The sequence below is a fragment of the Urocampus carinirostris genome, chromosome 12 (assembly GCF_059441175.1).
Source record: "Urocampus carinirostris isolate Australia breed hairy pipefish chromosome 12, RoL_Ucar_1.0, whole genome shotgun sequence".
In the NCBI taxonomy this organism is placed as follows: domain Eukaryota; kingdom Metazoa; phylum Chordata; class Actinopteri; order Syngnathiformes; family Syngnathidae; genus Urocampus; species Urocampus carinirostris.
The window spans coordinates 7740517-7757267 of record NC_142360.1 but is presented as its reverse complement, the minus strand read 5'-3'; positions in this window follow the sequence as shown (position 1 = coordinate 7757267).

Here is a 16751-nt window from a genome sequence, read left to right as displayed (position 1 = left end):
GCATTTTGACTCTGTCCAGCCCTGCCCGTCATCCTGCTCATGTATCCAGTATCCGGTATTGATCCCGTCCTCACCTGTATCTTGCTCGTGTACCCTGTATCCAGTATCGATTCAGCCTGTCTCGTCCTCACCTGTATCCTGCTCGTGTTTTCTGTATCCGGCATCAATCCCGCTGCGTCCGGTATCATGCATTTGGTATCGATACCTTCTGTCCCGTCTTGTCCGGTATCCTGCCCATCTGCACCGCATCTTCTGCCCAGCGACTGCCGAATTGCTGGCGTTTGTGTTTCCGCGCTGCCCCGCTTCTGTGAAATAAAGCTTTTTGTGAAAACGTTATGTGTTTGGGTCTACCGTCTGTTCGGGTTCTGACAGTCATAATTTTGGGGTTGATCTATTGCTGGGTTTACTGTAAATTATATGGAATTTTCACAGTTGTCTATTAATAAAATATATATTATTAATACAACACACAATAAACACATTGTAAGTTGAGATCACCATATTCTAGGCCTAGGAGGCCGCAGTGGCTCAGGAGGTAGAGCGCTCGTCTTGGGATCAAGAGGTCGCAGTTCGAATCCCGGCTCCTCCATTTTACATGTCGAAGTGTCCTTGGGTAAGACACTGAAGCCCTAATGCCCCCCATAAGCAGGTTAGTGCCTTACATGGCTGCACGGCCGCTATTGGGAAATGTGAAGCACATTGTAAAGCGCTTTGGGAAGTCTTCATCGACTTGAGAAGCGCTATATAAATCCAGATCATTTCATTTCATTTCATATTGTAAATTATGTTGTAATCAAAATTTTCCATTACCTTCTGTTTATTAAACACATATGATTGATACGACACATGAATGTCGTAAGGTGGGGTCGATGTATCATGGGGTGTTCACGGTTTACGGATCTCTTGGGTCGTAGGGGGCACCAGTTCCTGTCTTGGGCAAATACAGGCTGGCGGTGCCCATCCCTCTCCAGGCTATTTTTTTAGGAAGGGATTTGCTCCCCCTCATGAAACAGATATTACTAGTTTTCATGTTTATCAGTAGCAGGAGCAGCCTCCTGGTCTGATTCATATACAGCACCCTAATCATGTGGTCACTGTTGTTCTTCAGTGCAATGCTTCATCCCACTCTTTAGAGATGAGCCGGACCTCCGCATCGACGGGCAGTGACATGTGATGATACTTATACTAGATCCTAAATCACTTGGGTGTGCTGCAAATTATATGGACTAATCACAATTTTCTGGTATTTTCTGTTTATTACATAGATATGATCGTTAAAAAACATTGTTAGGCAAGATTGCCGTATCTCCGCTTTTACTGTGTTTTTCCCCCAAAAAACTTGAAATTCCATTAAGACTTTACACTTATTTAGAAAATGTTCCATATTTATTTTACAATAAAAGCCCTTCAGGATCGGAAATACGACAACGATAGCGACGCAGCAGCCGGCGGCTCCGACCGTAAATCCCGACCGATTAGAGGACAGGAGTGAAGATTAGTTCGTATTTCAAGCACTATTACACCAGCGGACGAAACATTCGTTAATTAACTCTTGTTCTCTCATCGAGTCCGGATAATATCTTACAAAAGCAGAAGTGCAGCCCCTGCAATGTCCTCAGGGACATTTCATAACTCACTGTCGTACATTTCGTCTTTCGTCGATTCCATATTGGACTGGCTTATAATATGAAGGTCAGGGGAGAAGGTCTTATCAACCGGATATGGAGAACCTTTTTTGTGCTTCTAATTGGTGAAAAGTTGGTTGTGTTCTTTTGGATAAAAAGACGAGTGTCCTCATGTATTTAGTTTTCTCTGCCAAGGAGATTATGTTTATCTGGATAATTTTGTTTGTCTGCATGAATCTCAGCAGATGGAGTGTGTTTAATTAGAGAGTGTAAGCCAAAATGGACTCCATTAGCTTCTTATCGTTAGCTTAATAGCATAATCTTGGAAGTCATTTTTGGTAGGAAAACGAGAAAAAACAAATTTAGCTAACAAAGAGAGTCCAGCTGTCTCAATTCAAACTATGACCAATCGGTAGTCTCGTCTCTGATTTCTTGTCGTTAGCTTCATAGCATTATCTTGGGTGCTATTCTTGGCAAAAAAAAAGATCCCAGCTGTCTCCATTCCAACCATCACAAATCCGTAGCCTTGTCTTGTCTTATCTTGTACATAATCGACTCCACTAACTCCCTATTGTTAGCTGAGTAGCATTATATTGAAAGTCATTCTTGGTTAGGAAAAATACAAAAACAAACTGAGCTATCAAAGAGTACAGCAGTTTTGATTCAACCTATGGCGAAGCTGTAGTCTTGTTTTGTTTTGTTTTGTCTCATATTCAATTAATTCTACTTATATTTGGTTGTTGGCGTGATTGTCATGATGACTGATTACATTCACCTGTGCCCGCTCGTTTGCCGCCAGCTGCTGCTGGCTACCTGATTGGTTCCCCGTCATACTTAAGCTCAGTCCTTTCACTCGCCTGTTTTAAGTCCGTCAGTGAACCTCTGTTTTCACAAGGCATTTTTTTTCTCTGACTCCTGTTGGTCCCGTTTTTCACCCGTCCGTTCCTGATTTCCCCATTTGTCTCCGGCTATGACCCGTTTTTTGACCACGACCACGTTTTGATCTCACGTCCCGGCTAACGACTCGTTTTTTGACCATGACCACGTTCTGATCCCCCGTCCCAACTAACGACTCGTTTTTTCCATCTCCTACTCTACGATCTCCCGCTCCGGAAGATCCACTTCCACATTCGGAACACGTTCCGATTCTGTGAGCAGCTTGCTTCCCGCGTCCAGCGAGCACCGGATTTCCGGGGCTGCCTTTCCTCTATACCTCAATAAACTTGTGAATAACGTTACGAATCTGGGTCCTACCTCCGTTCTGGTCGGGACAGCAATAGCATTATCTTGGATTCTATTTTTGGAAAGGAAAGAAGAAAAAACAAGTTTTGGAATCAAAGACACTCTAGCTGTCTTGATTCAACCTAACACCAATCCGCGCACTAGTCTCATCTGATATGGTACACAATGGACTCCACTAACGTCCAACTGTTATTTAAATAGCCTTATCTTGAAAGATATTTCAGTTGGGAATGCATTTAAAGACAAAATTGGCTAACAAAGAAAGTCCATTTGTCTCAATTCAACCTATGTCCAATCCATAGTCTTGTCTTGTTTTGTCTCGAAAGCCATTGAGTCCACTAATTTCTTAGCGCTAGTTTGGAAGCATAATCTTGGAAGTCATTCTTGGTCAGACAACAAGAAAGACAAATCTAGGAAACAAAAGGAGTTCAGCTGTCTTGATTCGACCTATGACCAATTCATAGTCTTGTCATGTCATGCATGGACAATCCATCGCATCCACTACACAGCATTATCTCCAGACAGAAGAGCAGTTTCAGCGACAGACTGCTGTCACTGTCTTGTACTACGGACAGACTGAAGAGATCTTTTCTTCCTCATGCCATGAGGCTCTTTAACTCCACCCGGCAGAGCAAAGGCCCACATTAAACCACACCACCTACATTGGATATTACCGAATCTGTGTAGCACTATTTAGTTACTCTATACGCTACAGTGGGCATTTGCATGTCACACTGGGTATTTGTATATTGTATTCTTTTGGCTTTATTGTTGTACTGTTCTCAGCTCAGGGATGCTGCTGGAAATGTGAATTTCCCTTCGGGGATGAATAAAGTATCTATCTATCTATCTATCTATCTATCTATCTATCTATCTATCTATCTATCTATCTATCTATCTATCTATCTATCTATCTATCTATCTATCTATCTATCTATCTATCTATCTATCTATCTATCTATCTATCTATCTATGTCTCGTCTCATATACTGTACAATGGAAGTCACTGACTTCCTATCCTTAGCTTAATAGCATTACCTTGGAAGACATTTTTGTTAAAATTGGCTAACGAATAGAGCCCAGCTGTGTCGATTTAACCTATTACCAATCTGTAGTTTTGTCTTGTTTAATCTCGTACACAATTCCCTCCACTAACTTCTTATTGTTAGCTAAATTGCATAATCTTGAATTACATTCTCGGTCAGTAAACAAGAAAATACAAATTTAGGAAACAAAGACAACTGCCTCATTTACAGCTGGCCAATGCGTAGTCTTGTCTCCTTTCGTCTTGTACACAATTGACTCTGCTAACTTCTTATCGTTAGCTTAATAGCATAATTTTGGAAGTCATTCTTGGTCGGAAAAATAAAACAAATTTGGAAAATTCTGAAGTCGTGAGATCAAACCTCCTGTGCGGAGTTTTCATGTTCCCCTTGTGCTTGCGTGGGTTTCCTCCGGGCACTCCGCTTTCCTCCCACATTCCAAAAACATGCATGTCAGGTTAATTGGCCGGTCCAAATTGTCCCTAAGTATGAATGAGCAAGTGAATTGTCTGTCCCTGTGTACCCTGTGACTGGCTGGCAACCAGTTCAGGGTGTCCCCTGCCCACTGCCCGAAGACAGCTGGGATGGGCTCCAGCACCCCTGCGACCCTACTGAGGATAAGCGCTGCAGATAAAGGATGGATGGCTTGTTAGATATCTGCATTTTAATACGCTTATTACGCTGATTAAGTCCATCGTAAATGTCTAGGAATAGATTGAGTTTAGACCATCTAAAATGAAACAAATTTAATCCAAAACAGTCAATGGTTACCTTGTCCAGTTTTAGACCCTAAAAAGTTGTTTCAAAGTCATGAAAAAGAGTTTGTTTTTTCGACATTCTCTTTTCCAACCAAATAAAGACATTTCATGTCGTTTCAATCAGTTTTTGTTAAATGTGTGAACATCAAAACAAAGATGTACTCACATTAAATAAGTCATTGTGAAATGTCTATAGCACGCATCCTAGCGAGGGCTTTCTTTATTTAAGGAGCCAATTTTCTTTCCTGTTATTCATATCGATTTGATTTGTTTGTGCTTTTGAGGTGAAAACAGCTGTCAAGGAACATAACAACACATGTATTGAACGGAAATGAGGCCAATACTTGTGCAAAGCCGTGACCAGGTTGCTAAGTGATCCTTGTTTTCGGATGTTTGTATCCTTGGAGACCACAAATCTTCACCAGTCACAATTTAAGAGCTACAGTAGACCCCTGGGAAGTGGCATGCATCCGTTGTGAGATGGGGATCGCAAAGTGAAACTGACATATAGCGGGGGATAGAAACTTATGTTAATTAGCTCATGCGCTACTGCTGATACCCCAGTTAAAAATATTAATGCACTGAAAAAGTTTAAACTAAATGCAACTAATATGCAGTTTCCACACATAGGATCACATAACCTTTTAAAATAAGTATACATGTATAGGAAAAAAAGCTTCTTTTTGTTTAACTTTTTGTGTGACGTGACTTGAGCCGGTCCAGTGGAGTTACAGGGTGGATCCAGAGGGGGGAGAAGAGGGTGGATTAAAATTGAAACTCATTGTAAAACTTCTACTTAGGATAATTGTTTAGCTAATCAAAGATTTCCTCACTTTTAATCATTGATTTGTTGTAGCAATGCAACTTAACAAGGGTAGCAATTTGTGAGGCTACTTCCTATTTCTTAATAATGGCAATCTTCTTTACCATGATCAACATGTTTTTGCTTTTTTTGACATCACTGCAAGTTTTGGACCCAGAGTCAATAAAAACAGTACCAAACATACTGTATTGTATCGTCAAGAGGCAGAATATTTTCTAGATGTAGAAAGGCATCATGGGAGGGACTTCAGCCAATACCATATCTGTATTTTCGTGACGCTGTGACAAAAAAAATAGCAGACAAGCATTTTATGACAATGACCAGCAGACAAGAGGCTGAAAAAGCACCACACTCTAAAGTGTTTCTTGCCGTATCCCAGGATCCACTGTATAAAATGATATTAAGATTTTTAAAACAATTACATCAACTTCTAAGCTGCACAATAAGACAACTGGCACGATCCGATACTAAATTGAAAGCAAACACTTAGAATCACAAATTAGTTCCAGAGGTTTGATGGCATGTGGCAGATGCCCACATCCTGTTTACACTCTTAACCGCACCAGAGTGAAAAATAATATAAAGTAATAAAAGTACATGTTAATGTTCATATCTTCAATATAGAACTTTATTATAATTTAAAAGAATTGGATAGAAAAAACCTTTGTGCAACCCATACGAAACGTCTCGCTCGTTGGTTGCTAGTTTTTTTTTATTTTGCAGTATTTTAACTTTGTTTTTTGCTCCAAAAAAGCCCCAAATAATTTTTTATCGGATAAGAAAAATAAACTTAAAGTATCTGTCATTGTTTTGAATCTACCTAAATAATATTGTACTTAAAGATAGCAAAGTCATCTACCATTTTAAGTAATTTTTTTAATAACGGCATAGTTGACCAGGGATAATGGAATGCGGCCCCATCCTCGCATTTCATTTGTCATTTAGAGCTGGCCCGAACTGCAAGTGCCATTTGCCGGTCTCCACTCACAGCGAAATGCGATCGAGGCATAATGGATTGCTGCCGCATGAGTGCAGTTAATATTGGGCGGGAATAACAGGAAAAAAGAGCCACCAATCAGCCATGCCCAAAAAAGTGGTCTCTGTGTGTCTTTGCTCACAGCAAAATAGTGATAATGTATCGCAGCCGTTACTTTTTGGTGGACAAGACTGCAAAAACACGGTTGCCATGGTGCCTAATTGGCCCCGCCCGTGTGACACTGCCTGCGACTCTTTGACAGATTGGCTTTCTGTCTTTTTAAGCTCAGTGCTCTCATTTTTCCTTGGCCAGTCCGTCAATGAACTCCCGCCCCGCAAGACGTGGCTTCGACTCCGTCCTGTTCCTGTAGGTATTTCCTGTCCGGTATTGTTTATTTTGTCCTGTTTGATTTCGGTTTCCAGTTTTGCTTCTGTCTATTTTTGTCTTGTTTATTATTTTCACTAGTTTTCGTTCCCATCTAGTTTGTCCTCTTATTTTCGATACCCTGTTTCATTATCTATACTGTCTGTCCCCATCTGTCAGATCAACTCGGGCAATTGGTATCGATCTTGTCGGCCTCTAGCTTACTATCATTTCACGCCAGACTGCTGCCTAACGTGCATGGCTCCCCATTTCCCGTAAAATAAAAGGCTTGTGTGAGAACGTCACGCATTTGGGTCTTGATCCTGTTCCGGTTCTTGACATTCTTGGCCGCGGTGTACTGACGCCATGCAGGAACAAAACGTACAAAAGTGAGGGATTACACTATGCTAACAGATTCCCTATTTATTATGTTTGTGACATAATTTAGTATTGAATCATGTAAGTCATTTTTTGTGTTTTTCACTCGGCTCTCTAGTGAATAAAATAATCCACAACAATTCAGTTTAGCGAAAATGTTCATTTCTTTTTTTTGTTCCTCGCAACAAATTTGGGCTCCCAGGCGGTTCGGGTCTGGCCCGTGGGCTGCATGTTTGACATATAGGTAAAGGTTTAAATCCATTTCCTTCAGTTCTGTGATTCCATTAAATTCCATTTTGTGCGGCATGAGGGAGGTGACATTTAAAGACATATACACGGAAAAAATCAATCAAAGCCACTAGTCCATGGATGACGAAACACCACCTGACCTCTCAAATAGAAAAATCATGTTTTTACATCGATGTGAATTCCACACGCACAAGTTTTTAGCCTTTATGTTTTGTCAATTATTAATCCGCAATCAGCTTACATTATGGCCGGAAAATAATGTGTATAGACCTCGATGGCATTTCAAAATATCTCCCTCCTCTGGAAAACATCGTTTTTTTTTAACCTCTCATTGCACAAGGAGTAGGCGGTGGGCATATCGATCCAAATATCTATGTTATCGATACTTCAAAACTCAACCTATTACCTCTTATCACCGCTTCTATATGTGTATACAGTGCAGCCCTTCTCTCTAACACCCAGCGCCCTCAGCCATACCTAAATTTAAGCCTGTTTATGTGACTGACAAGCACACTTAGCCTCTCTTCCTACCTGGCCTGCTGTTACATGCTGCCTGCCAGGCAGGAGAGAGGGCCAAATCTAGTACACCACCAATATCAGAAGCTTAAAATGACAAAGGCAAACAGGAAGTTCACACTAGAGAGCAATTTGCTGCAACCAAAAATGTACATACGTGACTGCTTCTGAACAAAAACCTGTACATCCATTGTCATTTTGGCAAATGAGCCTGTTCGTTACATTGCTCATTTTCGGATTTGACTCCATTGACCTTTGCTCTGTAACGGTTGTTGTGGTAGAAGTATTTTCATTTTTATACTGTCAAAGGTTTTTAGATTGGATTGTTTACTCTATTTGCATTTTCTGACTGGAAGGTATAGTTGACATGTTGACATAGATATAGTTTTATTTATTTTTTTATTTGACTCTCCTGACTTTGATTTATTTTCTTGTACTGTTAAAGTTTGAATTGTAGTTATTTAATAAAAGATGAAACATTTTCAGTACCTAAAGTCTTCGCACTGTGTTTTTCGTAAATACAGTGCCTTGCAAAAGTATTGGCTCCCTAAGAACTTTTTAACATACAGGTATTGTGTCACGGTTGTCATGGCACCCAATTGGCCCCGCCCGTGTGGCGCCAGCTGCGGCTCGTTGACAGATTGGCTTTCCATCTTTTTAAGCTCAGTGCTCTCACTCTTCCTTTGTCTGTCCGTCAACGAACCTCTACCCCGCAAGACCTGGGTTTTGACTCGATCCTCTTTCCTGTTGGTATTTCGTGTCCGGTATGGTTACCGTTTATTTTGTCCTGTTTAATATCGGTTTCCAGTTTTGTTCTTGTCTAGTTTGTCCTGATTAATTTCGATATCCTGTTTTGATATAAATCCTGTCTGTGCCGTCCTGTCCGGTATTAACCCCATCTGTCCGACATCTGCTCGGGCTATTGGTATCGATCTCGTTGGCCTCTGGCTTTCTGTCATCCCACGCCAGACTGCTGCCTAACGTGCATGACTCCCCATTTTCCGTAAAACAAAAGGCTTGTGTGAGAACGTCACGCATTTGGGTCTTGATCCTGTTCCGGTTCTTGACATTCTTGGCCGCGACGTACTGACGCCATGCAGGAACAAAGCGTGAAGGAGTGAGGGATTACACTATGCTAACAGATTCCCTATTTATTATGTTTGTGACATGTGTGAGAAACGTCATGCATTTGGGTCCTGATCCTGTTCCGGTTCTTGAAATATTGTTGTATTCCAGGTTTAAAACTTATTGATAAAAAACTTAGAAAAAAAATGTGTTCAACATTTTAGATTGTGCTAACAAATAAAAAAATAGAATAAAAGTAGATGGGGCAGCACGGCGGCGCAGTGGTTAGCGCGTGTGCGACACAGTTCAAAGGTCTTGGGAACCTCCTGTGTGGGTTCAAATCCAGCTACTGGACTTACTGTGTGGAGTTTGTATGCTCTCCCCGTGCTTGCGTGGGTTTCCTCCGGGCACTCGGGTTTCCTCCCACATTCCAAAGACATGCATTTCAGGTGGAATGGCTGGTCCAAATTGTCCCTAGGTGTGAATGAGTGAGTGAGTTGTCTGTCCCTGTGTGCCCTGCGATTGGCTGGCAACCAGTTCAGGGTGTCCCCTACCCACTGCCCGATGATTGCTGGGAGGGGCTCCAGCACCCCCGCAACCCTACTGAGGATAAGCGGTGCAGCTAATGAGATGAGATGAGATAAAAGTAGATGTTGCAAAAATAGTGGCAACTTTTGAGTTAATACTTTGTACAACTTCTTTTTGCTGCGATCACAGCCACAAGACATTTTGAAAAAAAAACACTTGCCCAAATTCCTTAAGGTTTGATAGTGATTGTTGCCACCATGTTTGACAGTGGGGATGGTGTTTTCAGAGTGATGTGCAGTGTAACCCTGCATTTAGCCCGAATCGATACTAAAATTGTATGTATATGTTGCCCAGCCCTCACAAGGAGGACGACTGTGAACTGGGATGGTGAGGGAGAAAAAAGAACGCTGGATGAAAAGAGAATACAAGCCTTTGTTGAGGATGGAGGAAGTGTAGAGTAATTGAGATTATTTTTCATTTTTGGGGGGGTTTGGTTCAAGTTCCCGGGATGTTACCCATCACTCACTCTGTTTGTTTTTGCTCCTTTTAAGCCCTGATTAACTTGATTGCTCCCTGATTGGCTGTCAATCTTGGCTGCAAATTCTAAAGTGGAGGGGGTTGTCATGAATTTTTGGTCTTATTGACTTTTTTTCTTCGTGATTTTGGGGGCTACCATCTGCTTTCAATGTTGGGTTAAGTAAAGATCCGAATATTTCATGATAAAAAGACAAATATATATATATATATATATTATTACATTATTTTATTATTATATATTTTTTTGAAAATCTAAATAAAATGACGATAAGTAAATAATTCATATTTACTTACATGTCCATCTTTCAGTCTATCTGTCTGTCAATTACATAAAAAAATAAAACTATTTTTAGATATGTAAGTTTCGTCACGGTTGCCCATTGCCCTCACTTGGCCCCGCCCGTTTGGCGCCAGCTGCGGCTCTTTGCCTGAATGGCTTCCCTCCTATTTAAGCTCAGTGCTCTCACTCACCCCTTGTCAGTCCGTCAACGAACCTCTGCACCCGCAAGACGTGTGTTTTGACTCTGTCCGGTATCCTGCTTGTGTGTCCTGTCCTGTATTGATCCCGTCTGTGTCGTCCTGTCTGATATCTGACTCCAATCTCCAGTATCGGGTATCGATCCTGTCTGTCCCGTCCTGTCTGGTATCGATCCCGTCTGTCCGGTATCTGCTCGTGTATCTGGTATCGATCCTGTCTGTCCCGTCCTGTCTGGTATCGACCCCGTCTGTCCGGTATCTGCTCGTATATCTGGCATCGATCTCGTCAGCCTCTGGCTTCCTTTTTTTCCACGCCAGACTTCTGTCTTACTTCTTCCGCCCAGTGATCGCCAAATCACGGGCGTTTGTGTTGACGCGTATGACTACCCCATTCCCGTAAAAAAAAGCTTGTGTGAAAACGTAACGCATCTGGGTCCTCCTCCTGTTCTGGTTCTAACAAGTATGTATCCAAAAACACAATCAATTTAAAATAAAATGATGATAATCAATCTAATCCCCATATATATGTAAAATTAGTGCATATATAAATAAAATGCAATGATTATTTGTCCCATTTTATAATTATACATAACATTTGTTGGCCTGGAGAGGGATTGGCGCCACAAAGCTATACTTGCCTAAATTACACCCAAGGAAATGATTCCCCTACGACCCTAGTGGTTAAAGGGAGATCACATTACACCCAATATTTTGTATTACAGGTGACATAGCAGAGCATATTATGTACATAATGTGTACATCATAATTTGCATAATAATGCTCTGCTACCTTATTCTTAATATAAATATAATATGTTTGCATAAAATCCATTCTCCCTCTCCATACATTTGCAGTTTTACAAAAAAATAAAAAAAACATCATTACTCTGTGAGGAAACCAGAAGATATAGCGCGACGCTGACGATGCAGAGCGAAATGCTGCAGGCGCGTCTGCAAAATTTCCAGCCTGCTGCAAATTTATCACGGGCGGCAGCCGAACTTATTTCATGTCACCCCCTCTCCTATGAATAAAAATAGTGTCCGGATGCTCGAGGAGGAGGAGTCCCAGGGTTCCCATCTGCTTGTTTTCTCACCATGTGCTTCGCATGACAGCATCGACCAGCGACCTAAAGACGCTTCTGAAGACTCACACCACATTACAGACGAGAGTTAACTTTGTTTTTTTGTGCAAATTGAGACCACGTGTGTGTAGTAGTTTTACAAGACCAATGCGGCGAATGGTGGAGAGGTCAGCCCAAGTGATTGAAGATCTCTGAGGCTTCTGCTGACTTTTTGGAACTGACAGAAGAACCTCTAAAGCAGGGGTCTCAACCTCCATTTGCTTTAGGTCAACCAACTTTGTTGGCCACACCACTGGCCACCCCGCTTGCCATTATATCATTAGATTGTTGTAGCATCAGTTAGTATAAGCATCATTAGTAACATCAAATATGACACGATACACTAAAGTATGGGCAGCACGGCGGCGCAGTTCATGTCATGGGAACCTCCTGCTCGGGTTCAAATCCAGCTCCAGACTTCCTGTGCGGAGTTTGTATGTTCTCCCCGTGCTTCCGTGGGTTTCCTCCGGGCACTCCGGTTTCCTCCCACATTCCAAAAACATGCATTTCAGGTGAATTGGTCGGTCCAAATTGTCCCTAGGTGTGAATGAGCGAGTGAGTTGTCTGTCCCTGTGTGCCCTGCGATTGGCTGGCAACCAGTTCAGGGTTTCCCCTGCCCACTGCCCGGAGATGGCTGGGATGGGCTCCAGCCCCCCCGCGACCCTAATGAGGTTAAGCGGTACAGCTAATGAGATGAGATGAGACACTAAAGTATATCAGTAGCCGTGTCCTGAATCTTTCTGATAGTTTTCCCATGACCTTCTTATGTCAATAACCTGAAATTATAGTTTTGGTGTGCCACTCGAAATTTTGGTGGCCTCATCTGGCCACCCATATTAAAAATTTCTGCAGGCGCCACCGGTCAAGGTTCCGAGGAGTATTCAGAACAAGACACGACAATGACCTGGATCAACAATAAACACTCATGTGTTTGAATTTGGACCAAAACGTGGTGATGTTTTCAGGTGATTTCTGACCAGAGTAACTATGGATTAGATTACATTCGTCAAGGTCAAAAGCAGTGTTTGAGGACATGTCACGACAAAAAGCTGGACCAACAATCAACAACTCTTTTTAATCAGGGCCATGGTGCAAAAAATGAAACAGCATCTTTCTTTTTATCTCAGTGAAGCAAGCCTCGAAATTTCCACAAGAAAAGTGGTTGCCCTCGATTGCAGATCCAGATGAGTGTCATCTGCATAGCAACAAAAACTAATGATATACTTGCGGCAGCATATAAATACTAAAAAGGAGAGGGCCAAGCACTGAGCCCCGTGGAGTGCCACGGGAGACACTACAAGTACGGAGATACCAATTGATTTTCAGACAAAGGTATGTTGTGGTCCACAACCTTCTGCATACGATGGACCGGTTCAATTTTTGTCTATATTCGGCCCAATAATAATGTTAGTAATAAGAATAATAAGAATAATTCCAATATAAATAATAAGCCCCAACCTGCTGTGTTATCGCAAAACCACTATGACATAGGAAAAGATATTAGATTTGATCTCATCATCACACTACTTTTACTTATGGTAGCACGTTTATACTACGTTGTTTTAGCCGAACCTCCCCCATAATGCTCCATCTCTATACCCCGGACCGGTTTGATGCCTGACGATATTCTCAAAGCCTGGCCCAAAAATGTAGTAGTAATTATAAGAATAACAAAAATAATAATTATCATAATTATAATAATCCCACGACGCGCCTCTGCAACATCGCGTGGACATCCGGGACAGTGCCTCTGGACTGGCAGACTGGGGTGGTGGTTCCCGTCTTTAAGAAGGGGGACCGGAGAGTGTGTTCCAACTACAGGGGAATCACACTTCTCAGCCTCCCTGGTAAGGTCTATTCAGGGGTACTGGAGAGGAGGGTCCGCCAGGAAGTTGAATCTCGGATTCAGGAGGAACAGTGTGGTTTTCGTCCTGGCCGTGGAACACTGGACCAGCTCTATACACTCTTCAGGGTCTTTGAGGGTGCATGGGAGTTTGCCTGTCCGGTCTACATGTGTTTTGTGGACTTGGAGAAGGCATTCGACCGTGTTCCTCGGGAGGCCCTGTGGGGGGTGCTTCGGGAGTATGGGGTACCGCACAGTCTTATCCGGGCTGTGCGGTCCCTGTATGCCCGGTGCCAGAGTCTGGTCCGCATTGCCGGCACTAAGTCGGATTCGTTCCCGGTGAGGGTTGGGCTCCGCCAGGGCTGCCCTTTGTCACCGATTCTGTTCATAACTTTTATGGACAGAATTTCTAGGCGCAGCCTTGGCGGGGATGGAGTCCGGTTTGGGGCCCTCAGTATTGCGTCACTGCTTTTTGCAGATGACGTGGTGCTGTTGGCTTCCTCAGGCCGTGATCTTCAGCTCTCGCTGGAGCGATTCGCAGCCGAGTGTGAAGCGGCCGGGATGGGGATCAGCACCTCCAAGTCCGAGGCCATGGTTCTCAGTCGGAAAAGGGTGGTATGCTCCCTCCGGGTCGGGGAGGAGGTCTTGCCCCAAGTGGAGGAGTTCAAGTATCTTGGGGTCTTGTTCACGAGTGAGGGTAGGATGGAACGGGAGATCGACAGACGGGTCGGTGCAGCGTCTGCCGTCATTCGGACCCTGTACCGGTCTGTCGTGGTGAAGAGGGAGCTGAGCCGAAAGGCAAAGCTCTCGATCTACCGGTCGATCTACGTTCCTACCCTCACCTATGGTCATGAACTTTGGGTCATGACCGAAAGAACTCGATCCCGGATACAAGTGGCTGAAATGAGTTTCCTCCGCAGGGTGGCTGGGTTCTCCCTTAGAGATAAGGTGAGAAGCTCAGTCATTCGGGGGGGACTCGGTGTAGAGCCACTGCTCCTCCGCGTTGAGAGGAGCCAGTTGAGGTGGCTCGGGCATCTAATAAGGATGCCTCCTGGATGCCTCCCTCGGGAGGTGTTCCGGGCATGTCCCACCGGCAAGAGGCCCCGGGGGCGGCCCAGGACACGTTGGAGAGACTATGTCTCTCGGCTGGCTTGGGAACGCCTCGGGGTCCCGTCGGATGAGCTGGAGGAGGTGGCTGGGGATAGGGACGTCTGGGCTTCCCTTTTAACGCTGCTGCCCCCGCGACCCGACCTCGGATAAGCGGAAGACAATGGATGGATGGATTTATAATAATCCCAAATCCACATTGTAATCATGGGACCACAACAGATGACATAAGAAAAAGCATTACATTTGATCTTATCATCACACTATTTTACTCACCGTACCAAGCTATACAATGTTGTTTTGGCTTAACTCTTTCCCATAATGCTCGAACCTTGCACAATGTGGCACCGAGTAAAATTAGTGTAATTATGAGATCAAATCGAATGTATTTTCCTCTGTCATCTCTAATCTTTGTGGATAGCGGTTAGGAGTCAGCGCTCACACCACCGCGACCCGGGTTCGATTCCCATTGCATCTAATATTAAGTAAATGAGATCAGTGATCTTTGACAATTGACAATCAGTAAAATATGCACCCACACTGTGAAGTTTTTTTGGGGTGAAAAATGCAAGTTGACTCAAATAAATACTGGTCCACGGTGTCAAAGAAAAATAAATATAGTAATACAACTAAGGCATAAAACTGAAAATCTGTTTTTTATGTTACAATTAGTGCCCCATAATTGTTTTTTCTGCTTTTTTTGCTGCCTCCTTCCTTACGACCCAAACGGATCACTCATCCGCCAGGAAACCGTGACGCCGAGCCCCATTAAGCGGGAGAGGAGGCCATCATATCGCCATCAATCTCCCACTTAGCGGAACTGCCTGAGGATGGAGAAAGAAGAAAATGTGATTCTCAGCTCTTCCCCCGAACCCGACTCGGGCTTTTGATTTTTATGACTTTCTTACCCGCCGATAAAACACGGCCAAGGTCTCGCCGGGTCATGAGACAAATTTACTTTGGTGTTTCCGTGAACTAGGATAGAGATCGGCTTTGGTTTTGAGGCCAAGAGGTAATCAGAAGATTTGTTTTGATTTTGGAGGTGGATTCTTTATTCATAGCAGAGGGCTAAACTGGCAACATGAGAGGGAATGGGACCGTTGCAGATGTGAAAGTTTCCGTTCAGGATCACAGGGATGCAGGGAAGTAGGCTTGGTTTTTCTGGCATGAAGGTTGATTCTCGTGTTTTCTGTAATGCGGAAGGTTTATGCGAAGATTTTTTTTAAATCGTGTTTTTGTTTTATTTCTGCACCTTGCGCACAGCTGCAGTCATTTATTAAACATAGAAACTAGTCAAAACGACATTACACTCAAGTAGATCATGATGACCCTCAGACACCATACTCATTAAAATGTTGATTTGTTTTTTAAAATGTTTTATTATGCATAAAAAAGACATACACTGAAAAAAATACAAATGTTTAAAAATACGTACATATTCATAAAAATTAATTAAATTGATTTTTAGAAATATTTTGTGAAGTTTTATTAATTTCATTAAAAAAAATATAATAATACATACATGAAATGAAAATATTGAGGAAAATACTAATATAATATAAAAACACAAATACATTTAAAATAGATAAATTACATTAATTAAATCAACTGTATATGTAGTACGTTTTATTTATTTAGTTTGATTAACCATGTATTTCACAGTAACTGAGAAAATTTGTTTTTTTCCCCCCTCCATTTTTATATCCGTGATTACTTTTGATTAATTACCAGAAAATACTTTTAATCTCAGTTTTAATTTCTTCACAACACTTGTAGCTTCATGTGCTAGATACAAGCTGTGAAATATCAATCTTGTAAATGTGTTTCGTTTAAAGAATGTGCAAACTTAGGTTAAAATATAATTGTGGATTATGACTGACGGTAATTAACAAATCAATTGTTGAAATAATAAACAAAGAATACAAATAAATAATCAATTTAATACAAAAATATAGAAATCAATGTGTTTTTTGAAAATCTTCATATACAATGTGATTAATTAATGACATATATATTTGATTTTAGATCTGATTATTTTAATTTATTATTTGTTAATGCAACATCCATTACATTTTTTTCTCATGTTGAGGTTTTGATTTGA